Below are 6512 nucleotides of genomic sequence, written 5' to 3'. Positions count from 1 at the left end.
TTAATTAGACATAAGCGGAACAGTTACACAGTAATTTTAATGCATGACCTTTCGTGCAAGTGGAAGAGCCCTGTAATAGGGGACGACGGGCAAGTCTTTGCTGGAGGCACCAATCGGAGGATGCTTCAGTCGCACCTGAGCACTCGGCGGCAGCGCAGAATTGCAGCCCCGGGACGACGGAGCGGCAGCAGCATCCTGGCTGGGGGCGAGCGGCTGAAATGCTCCCTGGCACGGAAAACGGGAGGATAGAAAATGGTCCCCCGGGTCCCGGCCTAGGGATTTGGGTTCGCCCTCAGCATCCGGCTGGGCTCCCTGCCGCAGGGCCACGGCCCCAGCCCAAAAAAATGCCGGTAAAAAGGAAATTCCCAGCCCAGGGTTGCAAAAGCAGCAGGCTCCGGCAGACAGGAACGTCGCTGGAGCTTCATATAGACCACAGCAATTACGGCACACAGTTGCAGCGCGTCCCCGGATCAGGCCCATTATGGCCAGGCATTTCTTTACAGGATTAAAGTATGACACCTCCTTAGTCACTGCCACCTATTAGCAGACCTAATCACCCGGTATCTGGCAGGGAACACTAATTTTAGAAACTAAACACGGCTTTAGGATGTGGCCACGTGACGGGCTTGCCGAGAGCTGCTGCAGCAGGATGCCTCCACTTGCGCTTTGAGATAGTTTCCATTCAAGCCCAAGTGACACTTGGAAATACAATTGCTTTAAAAAAATAAAAATCGAGTCAGATCCCGACGCAGCAACAAATTTCAGGGACCGAAAGAAATTCCCCCCTAGCCATAGCTGAAGTTGGCCGGGGTGGGAACGACGCAGGGGGGGCCCAGGGAGCAGCCACATGGCCCGGGGCGAGCCAAACCCGAGCCATCAGCTGCGGCTTTCACCCCAGGAAAGACCTGCCGCCCCTGCAACGCAGCATGGAAGACGAGATAAGATCGCCCCCAAATTTGGGCCAAAAGGGCCCAAGGTCTCCTGCTGCCTCCTCCATGAGCACTTTTAAACTTTGATGTCGAGCTAAAGTTTGCAGCTCGTGCACACCTGCCCCTGCCTGGCGGGGACGGGAGGAGGCAGGACCTGCAGCATCTCCACCGACTTCGGAGTTAACACAACACGGCCACGAGCAAACGCAGAAAAGAGCCTTAGTTTTCCTGCTAAGCACCTGGGCGCTTTCTGACATCCTATCACAGGGCAACAAGCCAAAGCCACCTCCTCTGGCAGGAGTCTACAGCTCCAGCACCGCAGGTCTCAGCTGCTGGTTTGGGGTCTAAATCAGTTTTTCGGTTTTCATTTGTTTTCAGACACAGGTGAAACCCGAGGGTTTTTTTGTTTGTTTGTTTCAAAGCAAAAAAAAACCCTTCCAGCAGCAATGATCCCTCCGAGAGGCACCTTCTCCATCGCAAGAGCTGCACTGGGCAACCAGCTGGCAAACGCCAGGGGGCTGGTATTGACCCAGAGCCAAATTTCCCTTTGAAGCGCAAAGTTGTTGCACTCCTTCGCAGCCTAAGCAGAGGTTTGAGCCGCTCAGCATCTCCAAAATGGAGGCAGGAGAGCGCACAAGGCCACGGGCACATCCTCCACACCTGGCCGTCGGGGTCAGCACCGCTGCACGTCGACAGTCGCGCTCCGCGACGCGCAGCGGAAACCCAGCGCGGTACCGCGGGAACCCCGTGACGCCGCCTTAGCGGCAGCAAACCTGCAGAGCAGCCACCAGCGAACCAACTTACACCAACACCTACCTTTAATCAGCAAGACTTCCCTGCTCGGCCTCCTGAGCAGCTGCAGCCCCCCCGACCAAGATTTTGACTTGGGGAAACGCCTGAATATTTTGCGTATTCTCTTTGTTACGAGCCCGAAGCAAGCAGCCGCCTCTGCCTTCCCGTCGGTCATCCTCGTCGCGGGAGGCCGACAGCCCGTCCGGGCGCCGGGCAGCTCTTCCGCGCGGAGCGCTACCGAGAGGCGCAAGGAGCATCGGCGCGAGCTGCGCCTGCTCCCGCCAGGGGCCTTTCCTCCCGTGGAGATAAAACATTGACACTGTCCATTGACAACCTGCTGCCGTTTGAGGGATTTCTTTTTTTTTTTTTTTCTTTTGAACAACAAGGCAACGCACAGCTTGGGGCTTGTGCATCCCTGGGCTGCCTCTATTACCCATGGAAAACTTTCTATTTCTGGGGCTTTTTACTTGATAAGATAAAAGAACCCAACGGAAGAGATTAGAGCGGAGAGAGAGCAGGACCCCGCCATGCACTGGGACGGCTCGTTTCAATACCCTCTTTTCACTCAGCTGCTTTTCCCCTACGCTTTTCTAAAGTCTAAGAAAAGGAAAAAAAAAAGTCTCCAAAGTTTAATCAAATGCTAAAATGAAGGAAGACACTGAGATTAATTAGATTATCGATTCCAACTCTATAGGTAGCTTTCCAGGTTTTAAGATCGCTGCTATAGTTCTTCCGCAGTCTCCATCAGTTTTGACTTCACCAGCCGGGGGTCAAACGACGGGGTGGGAGCACAGACATCACCTTAACAGCACGCTGTAAATCTGTCACGTTATAACCGCTAAATTATGACTGCCTGGTCTCTGTTCAGGCATCTTCTTACAAACGGAGCAGGTTTGCCAGCATCCCGCACGAGACATTCCTGCTACTTACACACGGAATAACAAAGATGAAAGTTAACCGGGTTCCCTGCTGTCCCACCAAGCATTGCGGGTAACCAGTTAAACAACCATGAAGGAGAAGTCCTTATCCAGCCCGCGTTGTCCCAGCACCTTGGCAGGACCCCCGTCACTACGCGTACCCCTCTCACACCTGGTCCAACAGACTCGACTAAACTTACAGGACCAGCGAAGAAGGGGTGAGAGAGAAGGAAAAGCCCAAAACTAACCTGCAAAACAAGACCTGGAGCCTCTACTGGTGTCTCTCTCCATAAATATTCCCCAAGGCACCGGACAGGATTGCTGCGATAAAAGCAGCAAGAAACGTGACCCCAAAGACCCGAGAGCTGCTCCGAGAGCTCCTCCGGGCAGGTTGCACATCCTTCTCGCACCTCCCTTCCCCGGGAAGCAAACCCCATGGGAGGAGGGCTCCGGCGGGCAGGATGCGCCCCAGCACCCGGTGCTCGCCTGACCTCGCCAGCGCCCAGCCCAGCCCACGCCACCCCAGGCCGCCCGCGGCATCCGCGTGCCTGCGGGAACCCATCCCGACTAGTTAAACGGGATGGAAACGCCAAGTACTGCGGTTCCTACAAACTGCTGCAATTATTATTTATGGTGGCCAGACTGGAGACACGACAGAGCGTGGGAGGAGGTGCTGGAGGAAGAGAAGATGGAAATCCAAGGTGTCCTGCAGAGAGGACTCGGGACGCATGCAGAGACACGCTCAGTGAAGCTGCGGTGTGCTTTTAGCGAGCGTCCACACCTGCTAAAGGATTCATTATCTTAAGCAAACACCTGTTCAAGAACCAGTAATATTATAATTGTAGTTTGCTCTGTGAACTCGAAAGAGAAATGGTGTGTTCAACCAACTTCCTTCTAAAGGAAATAGGTCCTGATTCAGCCGAGTATTTGAACACGGATTTAACTGCTTTGAAAGATGAGGGTGGATTCAGACCAGACACATACCAAAGTGCTTTGCTGAACCGGGTCCATAACACAAGGTCTAGGGATCAAATTCTGCCTCAGACATGACTGCTCATTTGCCACCAAGATCACCATGAGCTGGACGTGAGCCGAAGCTCTCTCCAGGGCAGCATCTCTGGACTAGCCTCCTCTGCAAAGTGGCCCTGGATGGCTGGAGTGGTTTTTCTTGCAAAGAAGCCCTTCAGCCAGCAGCGCCCTATTTCAGTAACACTACGGCCTTGGGAGCCACAACTCCCACCAGTCTGGGGAAGGCGGCCTCAGCTTCCAGCTGCCGCAGCCTGCGACGGGGCACTGCTGCGGTTACCATCAAATCACCACAAACCACTAAAACAAACAAGCAGAAATTGCTCATGGTCACTCTAAATGCTATAGCTGCATCTGGCTTAATTCATTTGGACAACAAAAAAGGAAAAGGAAAAAAAAAAAAGAGGAAAATTTCCACGAGACTTCATAAATGTACGGCAGGAAACAGCCGAGAGGCAGATGGAGCATCCAGCTGCCGGGAGGAGAACAGCTAACGCTGCAACAGGGAGCCCGGCTGGCGGAGACGCGAGGGGCAAGCCCCAGGCCAAACCGGATAATGTCCTAAGGGGATGGAGAGAGCCCACAGCAGGGATGGGCCCTGCTTAGGGTTTTGCCGAGAGCAGCAGGTATTTCCTAATCAATGCCTGTGTCACCAGCACAATGAGGATCACAGCATCACGCAGCGTCCCCGGGGCGAACCCTCACAGGAACGGCAGGAAACCGTAGCGCCGAGCACAGGTGAGGCTCTTGCATAATTTTTCTGCCTTAAATCATGAGATTGCCCGTTGACGGCGACGAGCACGCCCAGCCTAGCACGATGGGAGCGTGAGTCACCGGCATGACGCCGTCGGGAAAAACGCAATTCTGAGACTGCATCGATGGAGAGACTTTGGGAAGCGTTCGAACCATTGACCCTGGAGCAGCGCTTCGGCATTATTCACTGAAGATGAGGTTTCGGTGGTTTGCTCAGTGCTGCAGAGGTTTGGGTTTTTTTTTTAACCCATGTGCGAAGAGGAGGACTCCAATGTCCAATGGGAACAGATGCAGAAAACCAAGAGGAGAACGAGAGCACCTTGCAAGACAGGACTTCACTTAGCGAGACGGAGGCGAGCAGGGGTACCTGCCCCCCGCCGAGGGGCTGCCCTCGGCGCCGAGCTCAGCCGAGTTTCCCTGCTGCCCCCGATCAAAAGCAAAGTAAAACACGCCCAAGACTTTGAAGCTGCAGTGGTCACCCCGCATTCGAACGACTGCACTCCAGCCCCCCCGAACAAACACCAGAACACCCCACAGCAGAGATGCACGTCTCGCGCAGCCGGCCGGTCTAGCCCGCTTCTCCCCGCGTCCAGCGGGGCTGCGTACACGAGCAGCGTGCAAAACCCAGCGGGGCAGCTCCGCGGCAGCCTAAACCTACCAGGTGCCCAAGGAAAGCCATCCAAGGGGGAAATTTTCTTTATTCTGACACTTGCATGGTCTCAGCCTCCCACCCCTTTTCCACCCAGGCTTCCTGCTGAAAAAGGAACCACGAGGATGCATCCAAAATTATTCTTGGAAAGACTGCTTCAGTTTGCTCGAGAAAGGGGAAATCTCGCAGCGGGGATTTCAGTGCACTTTTGGTTCACACGAAAGCCACGTGCCCAAAACCCCCTCCTTGCTCAGCAGCGGCTCCCCAGCCCCTTCCTTTTTCCCAGCGCAGGCCCAGACGTTGAAGCATCAAGCGAGGGAAGTTGCGGACAGCCGCCCCGTCCCCCTCTCGCCGATGCCAGCACCGTCCCCCGGCAGCTGCCCCGGCCAGACCTACTGTAAATACAAACGGGCCAGAGGGGGATAAATGAAAACCCGAGTATCCTCCGGCTACAAGCCAAAAACAAATAAGCAGCGACTCTGCCCAGCATCTGAAGCAAAAGAAATATCCACCAGGCGGGTACACCATACCCAACCTGCAGCTCCGAGGCTGCTTTTTCGAGGATATACTACCGGGACGATCGCGAACGCAGAAGACGTTACGGGCATCACCAGTGACGTTTCCCTCCCTCCCAGCATTGCTGCGTGGTTATTCGGGGAATTCTGGAGGCAGAACTATTCCCTCGGCCTGAATAACTCCCCTTAGAAATTGAAAGGGAAAGAGTTGTTTTTTAAGTCTTGTTTCAATATAACTGTGAAAAAAACCCATCCTGCCAGAGAAGTCGTCCCCCACGCCAGCTATTCGTCGCGCTCTCGCAGCGGCACGCAGTTCTGCCAATCAATATTTCAGATCAGGATTTTCAAAAGGAGCCCCGGGGCCGGAGCGGCGAGCCAGGACGCGCTTCGCTCGTTCGGCTCCGAATAACCCGGCTGCTTTAAGCGTCGTCCCTCGCTGGGGAGCGCCGGCAGAGCTCCCGAGCCGGCGGACCGGGCGGCCCAGAGGCGACACCCGTTCGCAGCGCCGCCGAGCAAGCTGCCCAGCCCCAACGCGTCCTCCTCCGGCGTCGTGCCATCCGCGCGCCCACGGCCGGGCTACGCTTCGCCGACGGCGGCCCGCGCCAAAACCTTAACGCGACGCCACGCGGCCGTCGGGCGCTGCCGCGCGCGCGAGCGAGCCAGGGCCGAGCCGTCGGCTGCCTGCAGCCGCCCAGCAAACTTCCTCATGAACGCCGACATGCGGCTGCTTTTTGCCGTAGCCACCTGGGAGCAGGGCACCGCCGCCGGCTGCCCCTGCGCCCTCCGCCGCGGCCCGTCCTCGCCGCGCAGCCCCTGCCGCCCGAGCCGCTCTCGTCCGGTCCCGGCCGGGGGATGAACCGGATCCCGGCCTTCGCGGGGATGAACCAGCGCCGAACGGTATTTTTGCTGCGGCCAAACGCTCCCTGCAGCC

This window comes from Struthio camelus, chromosome 24, assembly GCF_040807025.1.
Source record: "Struthio camelus isolate bStrCam1 chromosome 24, bStrCam1.hap1, whole genome shotgun sequence".
Classification (NCBI taxonomy): Eukaryota; Metazoa; Chordata; class Aves; order Struthioniformes; family Struthionidae; genus Struthio; species Struthio camelus.
This window is presented reverse-complemented; position numbering follows the sequence as displayed.